Source organism: Dreissena polymorpha, chromosome 10 (assembly GCF_020536995.1).
Source record: "Dreissena polymorpha isolate Duluth1 chromosome 10, UMN_Dpol_1.0, whole genome shotgun sequence".
Taxonomy (NCBI): Eukaryota; Metazoa; Mollusca; class Bivalvia; order Myida; family Dreissenidae; genus Dreissena; species Dreissena polymorpha.
Window position 1 is genome coordinate 21,109,545 of NC_068364.1, and position 12,276 is coordinate 21,121,820.

Genomic DNA, 12,276 nt, shown 5'->3' on the forward strand with positions numbered 1-12,276 from the left:
ACAAAACTGTTACTTATCGTGGGGACATTAAGGGACAAAACGGTTACTAATGAAAGGGACATTTATGGACTAAACTTTTACTTATCAAGGAACATTAATGGACTGAACTGTTCCTTATTAGGGGGACATTTATGGACTTTACTGTGTTTTATCAGGGGAATATTTATGGAAAAAAACTGTTACTAATGAGGGGGACATTTATGGACAAAACTTATACTTATCAGCAGGGATCATATTTTCCAGCAACATCAATCAGTCTGGATTTAAATGGGGAAAAAGTGTCAGAAATTTTTTATCCGAAATTATGACAAATTACGTTAAAATATATATCATTGATTTTGCCATTCATGAAGAGGGTATAATAATGTACAAGTTAAATTGCCTTAAGCATTTTTTTAAACAGATAATACGAGTTTTCTTAATTGGTTTTATCATTAGCTATTTCATTGTTGTTTCGGTATCTGTTTTATCTGACTTCATCGTTGTCAATATTATTAATCTGTGTAAGTCTATACCGATGTTTTAAATCATTGTCGACTCGATAATAGCTTACACACATGCATTGAATCTAACTAATGTCTGTGCGTAGGTTGGTTACTGGCAATAATAAAACCAAATAGTTAAAAAACAATTCGTTATAGTTTGTTGTCGAATAAACCACGGCCGATAGTTAGTATGCGTAGGGATTAAATCACGAGTGCGAAGCATTAGTGATTAAAAACCATGCATCTTAACTTCCGGTCGTGGGTTATTCAACAACAAACAATAAAGACACGAATTATTTCGATTCGAACAAGATTTTTACTAAAGATTTATACAATATATATTATTTTTCTTGTGTACTATTTTATGTAAAGTTCCGCCCATAAAAATAACTTTCGGCTGTTCTGTCAATCAAAACCACAACTTTCATTAATTTATTGCCGGATTATTACGCTGGTGGAAAATGTATCGGCATGTTTTGTTTAGTTACGGCGCGTGCAAATAGTGTTTAAGGTCCATCCACAATTATTGCAGTATATCCGATTTTCTTTTTTGTGTATATGAAACTTTACTGACTGTATCATGCATGAAATGCACAATTTCCACGAGGATAACATCGAGGTTTTAATCTCCGAAGTAACTGTCAACGATTTTATCGTGGACGAGCATACATTACGGACCGATTAGCCAGTGAAATTATCTATTGATATTGACACTGGGTTATTCATGCTTGACTAATACACAACCGCGCGAATCTTCGTTGTTTGGGGTCATACGTTGATACTAGTCGGCTGACGTGCAATAGACTGGTCCTGACCGGTTTAGAGACTGCAGTGAATGGTTTATCACACCTAATCGAGATAAGAATGTAATTAGGGTATGCTAGCATGTGCACTGCATAATCGATTTCATGACATGGGAATTTTAGCAATCAGAATCGGACCGACTCTTTGGGATTTTCAATCGGTCTTTCATGATCCCAATCGGTCTAGGACCAACAAAACCGAAAAAAATATGATCCCTGCTTATCAGGGGGATATTTATTGACTAAACTGTAACTTATTATGATGTCATTCATGGACTTAACTGTTACCTATAAAGGGGCCATTTATGGACTGAACTGTTACTTATCAGAGGAGCATTTTCGGACTAAACTGTTACTTATCAGGGGGAAATTTATGGACTTACATGTTATTTATCAGGGGGACATTCATGGACTAAACTTTAACTTATTATGGTGTCATTCATGGACTAAACTGTTACCTATCAAGGGGCCATTTATGGTCTTAACTGTTACTTATCAGAAGAACATTTATGGACTAAACTGTTACTTATCAGGGGGAAATTTATTAACTTAAATGTTATTTATCAGCGGGACATTTATGGACAAACTGTTACTTATCAGAGGAACATTTATGGACTAAACTGTTACCTATCAGGGGGACATTTATGGACTGAACTGTTACTTATCAGGGGGACATTTATGGACTAAACTGTTACTTATCAGGGGGAAATTTATGGACTTAACTGTTACTTATCAGCGGGACATTTATGGACTAAACTGTTACCTATCAAGGGGCCATTTATGGACTGAACTGTTACTTATCAGAGGAACATTTATGGACTAAACTGTTACTTATCAGGGGGACATTTATGGACTTAACTGTTACTTATCAGCGGGACATTTATGGACTAAACTGTTACCTATCAAGGGGCCATTTATGGACTGAACTGTTACTTATCAGAGGAACATTTATGGACTAAACTGTTACTTATCAGGGGGAAATTTATTAACTAAAATGTTATTTATCAGCGGGACATTTATGGACTAAACTGTTACTTATCAGGGGGAAATTTATTAACTTAAATGTTATTTATCAGCGGGACATTTATGGACTAAACTGTTACTTATCAGGGGGAAATTTATGGACTAAACTGTTACCTATCAGGGGAACATTTATGGACTAAACTGTTACTTATCAGGGGGAAATTTATTAACTTAAATGTTATTTATCAGCGGGACATTTATGGACTAAACTGTTACTTATCAGGGGGAAATTTATTAACTTAAATGTTATTTATCAGCGGGACATTTATGGACTAAACTGTTACTTATCAGGGGGAAATTTATGGACTAAACTGTTACCTATCAGGGGAACATTTATGGACTAAACTGTTACCTATCAGGGGAACATTTATGGACTAAACTGTTACCTATCAGGGGAACATTTATGGACTAAACTGTTACCTATCAGGGGAATATTTATGGACTAAACTGTTACCTATCAGGGAGACATTTATGGACTAAACTGTTACCTATCAGAGGGACATTTATGGACTAAACTGTTACCTACCAGGGGGACATCTATGGGATGATGTTTATCAGTTGTACATTTGTGGACTAAACTATAAGTTATAAGTTGTACCTTTATGAACTAAACTGTTATAATGGATAAGTGTTTGCAAAACAGACATTAAATGACATGTTGTTTAATACGAATATATTTGAACATGCCCCTTAAATGCACATTCAGTAAACCAAAGTTCATTTCAAGTAAGTACAAAAAATCTATTTCATTGATTTATCCCATAATTGTTAACCACTTCTACCCTGCTTATATTGTGGTTTGATAATGTCAACAACAAAGGTATGTTAATGCATAATGCTATTAAATTAACAAAAAATGTCTTATATGCAAAACACTGCAAATTGTCCTTCATATCAGCTTGAGAGACTGATCAATATACTGCAAGATAACAGCGTACCCGTTACATGACATGGCATTTAACCAACTGCAAGCAATTAAAAGAACTTGTTCACACCTGTGGCAGCTGTTTAAAGTTCGTCCTTAAATGCTTTAAATCGGCAAATGCAAACGGAAGAGCTAATTAAAGCATAAAACAACAATAGAATTTTGAAGGAAACAAGAGATGTGTTTGTCAGAAACACAATGCCCCCTACAGTTTTGGGACACATACAATGAAAGACAGACAGACAGACAAACACATACATTGACAGACAGACAGGCCAAAAAAAATATCCCCCCGATCATTCCATCCAGGGGCATAAAAAGTATACGCCACCTGGTCTCAAACCTTTTGATTAAAAAGATATCATGTTGTTACCACTCTGCAATCCAAGCTGTTAGATAAATTTATGCATTTCAAACTTTACATTAACAATCCACACATTGTCACGAAAAAATATATTTTCAGTACGAGTCTACGTCACTTAGTGTTTTATTTTTTAAATATTTGACAAAAAGTTTGAAAATTGACATTTTGACAATCTTAGAACAAGTCCCTTTAATATGTTAACCATTGTCAGCATGCACACAGCATATAATGGAAAAACTAAAGGAATTTCATTGGACTCCTAAAATTCACAGGTTTCTAATATTTGACCTGGTGACCTAGTTTTTGAATGACTTTGACCCAGAATCAAACTCCACCTTAATTTTGTCCATGTAAACATTCTTACCAACTTTAATTTAATTTCAGTCCTAAATGTGGCCTCTAAAGTGGTAAAAGTGTTTTTTAATTTGACCTGGTGACCTACTTTTTGAAAGCACATTTCTCAGTTTCAAACTAAGCTGAAATATTTTTCTTATAAACATTCTGACCAAGTTTTATCAAGATTCAGTCATATATGTGCCATCTAGAGTTACAACAAGGTTGGTCCCTCAAGATTCAGTCATATATGTGCCATCTCGAGTTACAACAAGGTTGGTCCATCAAGATTCAGTCATATATGTGCCATCTAGAGTTACAATTAGGTTGGTCCATCAAGATTCAGTCATATATGTGCCATCTAGAGTTACAACAAGGTTGGTCCATCAAGATTCAGTCATATATGTGCCATCTAGAGTTACAACAAGGTTGGTCCATCAAGATTCAGTCATATATGTGCCATCTCGAGTTACAACAAGGTTGGTCCATCAAGATTCAGTCATATATGTGCCATCTAGAGTTACAATTAGGTTGGTCCATCAAGATTCAGTCATATATGTGCCATCTAGAGTTACAACAAGGTTGGTCCATCAAGATTCAGTCATATATGTGCCATCTAGAGTTACAACAAGGTTGGTCCATCAAGATTCAGTCATATATGTGCCATCTAGAGTTACAACAAGGTTGGTCCACCAAGATTCAGTCATATATGTGCAGTCTAGAGTTTCAACAAGGTTGGTCCATCAAGATTCAGTCATATATGTGCCATCTAGAGTTACAACAAGGTTGGTCCATCAAGATTCAGTCATATATGTGCCATCTAGAGGTACAACAAGGTTGGTCCATCAAGATTCAGTCATATATGTGCCGTCTAGAGGTACAACAAGGTTGGTCCATCAAGATTCAGTCATATATGTGCCATCTAAAGTTACAACAGGGTTGGTCCATCAAGATTCAGTCATATATGTGCCATCTAGAGTTACAACAAGGTTGGTCCATCAAGATTCAGTCATATATGTGCAGTCTAGAGTTACAACAAGGTTGGTCCATCAAGATTCAGTCATATATGTGCCATCTAGAGGTACAACAAGGTTGGTCCATCAAGATTCAGTCATATATGTGCCATCTAGAGGTACAACAAGGTTGGTCCATCAAGATTCAGTCATATATGTGCCATCTAGAGGTACAACAAGGTTGGTCCATCAAGATTCAGTCATATATGTGCCATCTAGAGGTACAACAAGGTTGGTCCATCAAGATTCAGTCATATATGTGCCATCTAGAGTTACAACAAGGTTGGTCCATCAAGATTCAGTCATATATGTGCCGTCTAGAGGTACAACAAGGTTGGTCCATCAAGATTAAGTCATATATGTGCCGTCTAGAGTTACAACAAGGTTGGTCCATCAAGATTCAGTCATATATGTGCCGTCTAGAGTTACAACAAGGTTTTTCTAAGATTTTACCAGGTGACCTAGTTTTTTCTGCTACGTGACCCACTTTCAAAATCAGATGAGAAATCATTTAGACAAATGTTCTGAACAGTTTTCATGTTGATTGGTCAACTCAAGTGATCTTTAGAGTGTTCATAACTTTTCCATTAATAAGAACTTTAGTAATCTAGTTTTTAACCCCACATGGTCCAGTTTAGAATTTATACCAAAATATCATTGGTATAAATGTTCTGAAAAAGGTTCCTGAAAATTGGAAAATAAATGTGGCTTCTGGAAAATAAATGTGGCTTCTATGGGCATGTTGTTCATACCGGTTAGCCTTTCCTTGAATTTTATCTTGTGACTTTGTTTATGACCACATGTGACCCAGTTATGAACTTGGTGTAGATGTCATTTGGACAATTATTTTAACAAGTTTCATGAAGATTTGGCAATAAATGTGGCCTCTAGACTGGCCACTAGATTTTACTTTAATTTCACCTATTGATCTAGTTTTTGACCACATGTGTCTCCCTTTCTCAGAAAATGACTATATATAATTGGACAATAAATAGAGCCGCAAGAGTGTGTGTTTTTTTACATTGTGACCTAGTTTTTAACACCACGTGACAATGTTTCAAACTCTGCAAAGATTTGATTTTCATGAATGTTTTGACAAAATTAAATAAAGATTGGTATTAATGTGGCATCTAGAGAGTTAAGAACTTTTATTCTTCAATTCGACCTAGCTGCCTAGTTTTTGACCCGAGGTGTCCCAATTGTGAACTCTTCCCGGATATAATTATTCTGACCAAGTTTCATGAACATTATGTAATAATTGTGGCCTCTAGAGTTTTCACAAAATAACAGATGCCAATGTGTAATGCACACCGTTGACAAATTACAGTAAAAAATGAACAGGTTGAGCTCAGGTGAGCTTAAATTGAGAATGACCTGACCTTTACAAGAAACTTGCACAGGAAATATGCGAAACATGCCCTCTGAAAAGAGTGGGACATTTTTCTAAATTGCTTTTTGATTGATGGTTTTTGGAAATCGGCAAATGCTGTATCATGCCTATACTTGGAGCATTGACATTTAAGTATGACCTTGATCTTTGCATTAGCGAAACAGATTTCCAACTGTACATATTGTTACCTCATGGACAACAGTGACCTCATGGAGAACATTTTCGGTCAGTTAAATTTTCTTTTTATAATTGAATGATTAAGTTTCAGTTCCGAATTCTTTGATGGACTTACGCAAGCACTAATGAGAAACACACATAAACCCAACCATAATGTGACAGCTATATCAAGTGGGCTCACAAAAATTCAAAGTTTTTACTGCTGCTCTATTACATTGCTTAACCCTTTGCATGCTGGGAAAATTATCATCTGCTAAAATTGCGTCTGCTGAGTTTCTAAAATTAGCATTTACTTCATTTTTTTTCAAAGAATACTATCAGAATAGCAAACAGTTTGGATCCTGATGAGAGGCCACATTCTGTGGCGTCTCATCTGGATCCAAACTGTTTGCAAAGGCCTTCAAAATTCGGTTCCAGCACTGAAAGAGTTAACTCTTTCCCACTCATTAGCAAAGTGAAAATGGCTTTGTGCAAACAGAAGAAAACCAAAACAGCCTGCAAGTAACTCGCAGTCTGTTCAGGTTTTATGCTGTTTGCTGTTCATCATTATAAGGTTTGGAGATGAAGCCTTAAAAACTTGAATCTAGTAAGAAAGGTCTTAAATTAAATATAACTTTCTAAGGGACTACAACTGCGTGAAAATACATATCTAAGTGGTAAAGGGTTAAATATAAAATTATAACCAGATGCTGCATAAGACCTGCCTTAATGTTTAATATTTTATTTGATACTGAAATTTTAATGTAAACTATCTAATGAAATATTGGACATTATTATCTAATGAAATATTGGATGCTAATACTTTTCTTCATATATAAGGCTCAACATTCCATATGAAGATGAACAATGCATGAACAAAGAGAATTAAGTGACCAATGTTTTTGTTCAACACAAAGTACTTACTATATCTATTCTCTCACTTCGGATTTAGGCAACCAAATAGGGATTACAGGGCAAAAATAAAGGGATTTTCTCAGAGATTAATAAAGAATTGATTTAGAGTGAGGTAAAGAGAATACGTAACAACGGAACCCATAATCAGCAATTTCAGAGATTTTAAAGATAACATTTTCTATGGAAGAGTATAAAGAGGATATTATGGAAATGACAACGTCTTATCTTGCCTCGTAAAACGAACTCTCCAGATACCAATTGCGATGGCAATGCCAGAAGAAAACATCAGAAATCTTCAGTCACTAAATCACCTAAACTGACCATGTCAACTGACAAAGATAAAACACCTTAATTTAAAAAAATACCTGTATACATTTTGTATATTAAAAACCTTTCTTACCATAAAAATAAGTCTCAATAGATTGGAGATTCTGTCATTTTGCAATCAAATTCAAGCGATTGTACTGTGAAACAAATACTTTTCATTGGACACAAATATCAATTGCATTTTTTTTTGGTTTGCGCATCCACAAAATTAATTGTTCAACAATTATGTTCATCTTCAAAGTCTTACATGAGACATTATAACAAAATACACAAATTTAATATCCTAAGAATATGCCTTATTTCAAGAATCTCCAAAATGTCATGTCCACTAAATAAATTAAATTGACAGTAAATTGCTTTTCATATCATAAATTAGGTTCAGTTACTGAACATTATGCAATATTCATACGTCAACAACAACAAGGTCTCACCTTTCATAAATATTCACTGATAAGCCAAAACTGAAGGCGGTGAATTCCCATATTAGAAACAAACAAATCCAAATGTAATTACACAATCATTCACCATGAAATCACGTCACAAAAAATCTGCATTCGTAAGGGTGTAGTTTTTTATCCAATTAAAATCTGTTGAAACACTATGAGAGTTAAATGTCCGATTTGTTTCGACGGTTGCAGATATCATCTCAGGTTTTATTATTTACAAAATCCCATTGTTTTTCTTGAAAGAAGACACAGTGTGCAAAATGGTGATTCTTCACCTTGATAAAACAGTGTGGTATAATTTAATAGGTTGCTAATCTGGATTAAAATCATGTCATTTATTTTTTGTAATGAATTAATTCCATGCTAAGCCCAGAGCGGCAAAGGTGTTCAAAACATTTGAGGATTAAAGGTCTTTTTGTCACACATTATATCAGTTTAAAGTTTACAAAAGATGTGGCATATGATCATTCCAATTTAATGTGGCAAAAGAAACTTAATGAACCCAAACTGTTAGATTGCAATGCAGTTTTTTTTATCAAACTTAAATGGACCTTTTCACAGATTTTAACTTTGTCATTAAATGCTTTAAATTGATAAATGTAAACACTGGAGCTAAATAGCTCCATTAATTTAAAGCGCTGAAGGCACTGAAGTTCTTCGTTGTTGTTGTCCTTGATTAGCTTATGCGCATTGCACAGGCTAATCAGTGTGCACAGGCTAATCTTATTTGACATGCATTAAGCCCCGCTTTCCCTGAAAGCAGCCAATACGTACACATTTCAATGATAAACACTAGACTGACCAATGTCGTCTTACAAGCTGGTAAATACATTCACTGCAGTAGTAGATGCAGACGCTCCTAAGCATCGGTTGTCTGCAGTGCAGACAGGCAGCGGTAATCGTTCCTAGCATAGTGAGTTACAATTCTTAACGTAACTAAGGCTTCTTTAAGCACATACTGATTTGCAAAACATGTTCTGTAAATTTAGTCACGGGCTAACGCTAACAACTAAAAATAAGAATACAATTTTAAACAAATGCTATCCGAAACTCAGGCTAAAATACAATTAAAGAAAGAAAAGGAAACCAAACAGTACATGTATATGGTACTGCAAAACTAAGTTTGTAAAAAACTAAAAATCATTGAATATTTTCTTGATTTTTATTGAATGAAGATTTGATTTGAATGTGTCAAAGCACGTTTGTGTCTGAGGGGTGAGGGGGCGATTTATTTTTAATGCTACTGCTGTCTGTTGGTAAAAATATATGCCATGTCCAACATTTTTTGGTCTCCAGCAAAGTCTAACCATTTGCTGATATAAGTGTTATTTTTTGTTCTTTGTTCATCATAGCAAGCTTACCAGACTTGTAAGGCACAATCCCCGTGCATGTTTTGTTAAGACTCTATATTGGACAGTATTAATTGACAACTTTGCTAGATTGGGATTACGAAGCTTTGCCTAATCTTCTTATGAAACAACACAAATATTGAGTAAATTGATTTTCAAAACAGTTCTTAGCCAGACTTTTACTCTTATATTGTGCATTTATTTTACATGCCATTATTACATGAACATTCAATGTGGTAAAGCAATTAAGTCCTTATTTATCACAATTAGTGCCAGCCAATGAAAATCAAAAGTATTATAAATCATGCAATTTCATTTGTAAATTTTTAAAGTGATGATTAAATCTGTAATAAAATCATTGAAGTGAATTATTAAGGTTAGTGAAGTTCACAAGGATTGTAAAATCAGTGTGGATCACAGACATATTTACATGATCTTGAAATCTCATACATATGATTTCAAATAGTAAATTACTTAAAATGTACAATATCTGCTGCTGTCAAACATTCAAGAAGAAGTGGAAGCGCAAAAGGGTCCCTAAATAAAAACTTAGCAAGAATTAAGTGCTTCAGCAGTCGAAGCTTTATGTTGCTAAGTATAACACTTCCTAGTTTTTCATTAACACTCAACATACATATTTTAATATTTATCTGCTTGATTTTAATTTTGTTCAGGTTAATTACAGAAAAAGTCCAATCAAAGGTTACTCATGGCATATGATAGATGTCATGAATCTCAGCAAGTAATAGTATCAAAACAACTGACTTGTTGATGACCTTTATTTGACCTCTTCTGCCACCTAAATCAGACAAAAATTTATCTTTTCATACTTCAGGTAATCAATAGCTTCTTCACCATAACAGATTCGTACATGGTCTATTAATTTGGTAATTAATATTTTATGCCACGGTATTGAGCTATTATTTTGTTAATAGAGATTTATTGAAGGTCAATAGTGTTTTAACCTTTTCCAACTTCGAAGCAGAGTTAAAATTGCTATGTGCAAACAGCATAAAACCAGAACAACCTGCGAGTAACTTACAGTCTGTTCAGGTTTTATGCTGCTTGCTGCTCATCAGAGTATCTGAGGATTGGATATGAAGCCTTTAAAACTTGAATCTAGTAAGGAAGGTATTTAATTAAATGTAACTTTCTAAGGGACTACAAATGTCAAAATACGTATCTAAGTGGTAAAGTTTAAGATTCTTTTTACATTAGAATTAACATAATAATAAAGATATCTCTTGATAGCATCATATTGACAGCAGTACTGTTTGTGTCCCAGAGTTGAATTTAAGTTCAGCATTAGTTTTTTTACCCCTTTACCATTTAGATACATATTTTGAGAGTGGGGGTGGGGGGGATTCTTGGGTGCGATGGTTGGACGGTATTTCAAACATAAAATAATAATAAAAATAAATATTTGTGTTTTTTAACCGTTTAAAAAAATAATTGGGGGGTGGGTGGGGTGGGGGAGGGTATTTGTGAGATGATCTTAAAAAAAAATAATAATAGGGGGGGGGGGGGGATACAGGGGGGGGGGTGATTTGGGGGGGGAGGGGGGAGGGCACGGGGGATGGTTTGGGTGGAGTCTATTGTGGTATGTCAGGTAAGAGTAGTTTTGTCAAAGTATCAATCAAATCTAATCATAAATAAAGAAGTTATGGCATTTTTAGCAAAATTTAATAATTTGACCTTGAGAGTCAAGGTCATTCAAAGGTCAAGGTCAAATTCAACTTGCCAGGTACAGTAACTTCATGATAGCATGAAAGTATTTGAAGTTTGAAAGCAATAGCCTTGAAACTTTAGAAGTAAAGTGGATCGAAACACAAAATTTAACCATATATTCAAAGTTACTAAGTCAAAAAAGGGCCATAATTCCGTAAAAATGACAACCAGAGTTATGCAACTTGTCCTTTTACTGTACCCTTATGATAGTTTGCGAGTGTTCCAATTATGAAAGCAATATCTATGATAGTTTAGGGGTAAAGTGGACCAAAACACAAAACTTAACAAAATTTTCAATATTCTAAGTATAAAGAGCACATAATTCCGTCCAAATGCCAGTCAGAGTTACATAACTTTGCCTGCACAGTCCCCTTATGATAGTTAATAAGTGTTGCAAGTATGAAAGCAATAGCTTTGATACTGTAGGAATAAAGTGGACCAAAACACAAAACTTAGCCAAATTTTCAATTTTCTATGTATAAAAAGGGCATATTATTCTGTCAAAATGCCAGTCAGAGTTACATTACTTTGCCTGCACAGTCCCCTTATGATAGTTAGTAAGTGTTGCAAGTATGAAAGCAATAGCTTTGATACTTAAGGAATAAAATGGACCTAAACACAAAACTTAACCAAAATTTTCAATTTTCTAAGTATAAAAAGGGCACATAATTCTGTCAAAATGCACGCCAGAATTATCTAACTTTGCCTGCCCAGTCCCCTCATGATAGTAAGTAAGTGTACCAAGTTTGAATGCATTAGCATTGATACTTTCTGAGAAAAGTGGACCTAAACGCAAAACTTAACCGGACGCTGACGCCGACGCCGACGCCAAGGTGATGACAATAGCTCATATTATTTTTGTTTAAATAGATGAGCTGAATAGTAATGATTTGACATTAAAAAGAATATTGCATTGGAATTTCAACAGTCCCAGAAAGAGTGAACAATGAAGAAAACTGCAAAATCTGAACTTACCATATCTGCAGCTAATCTAGCATGTAATTCTACCAATAGTGACT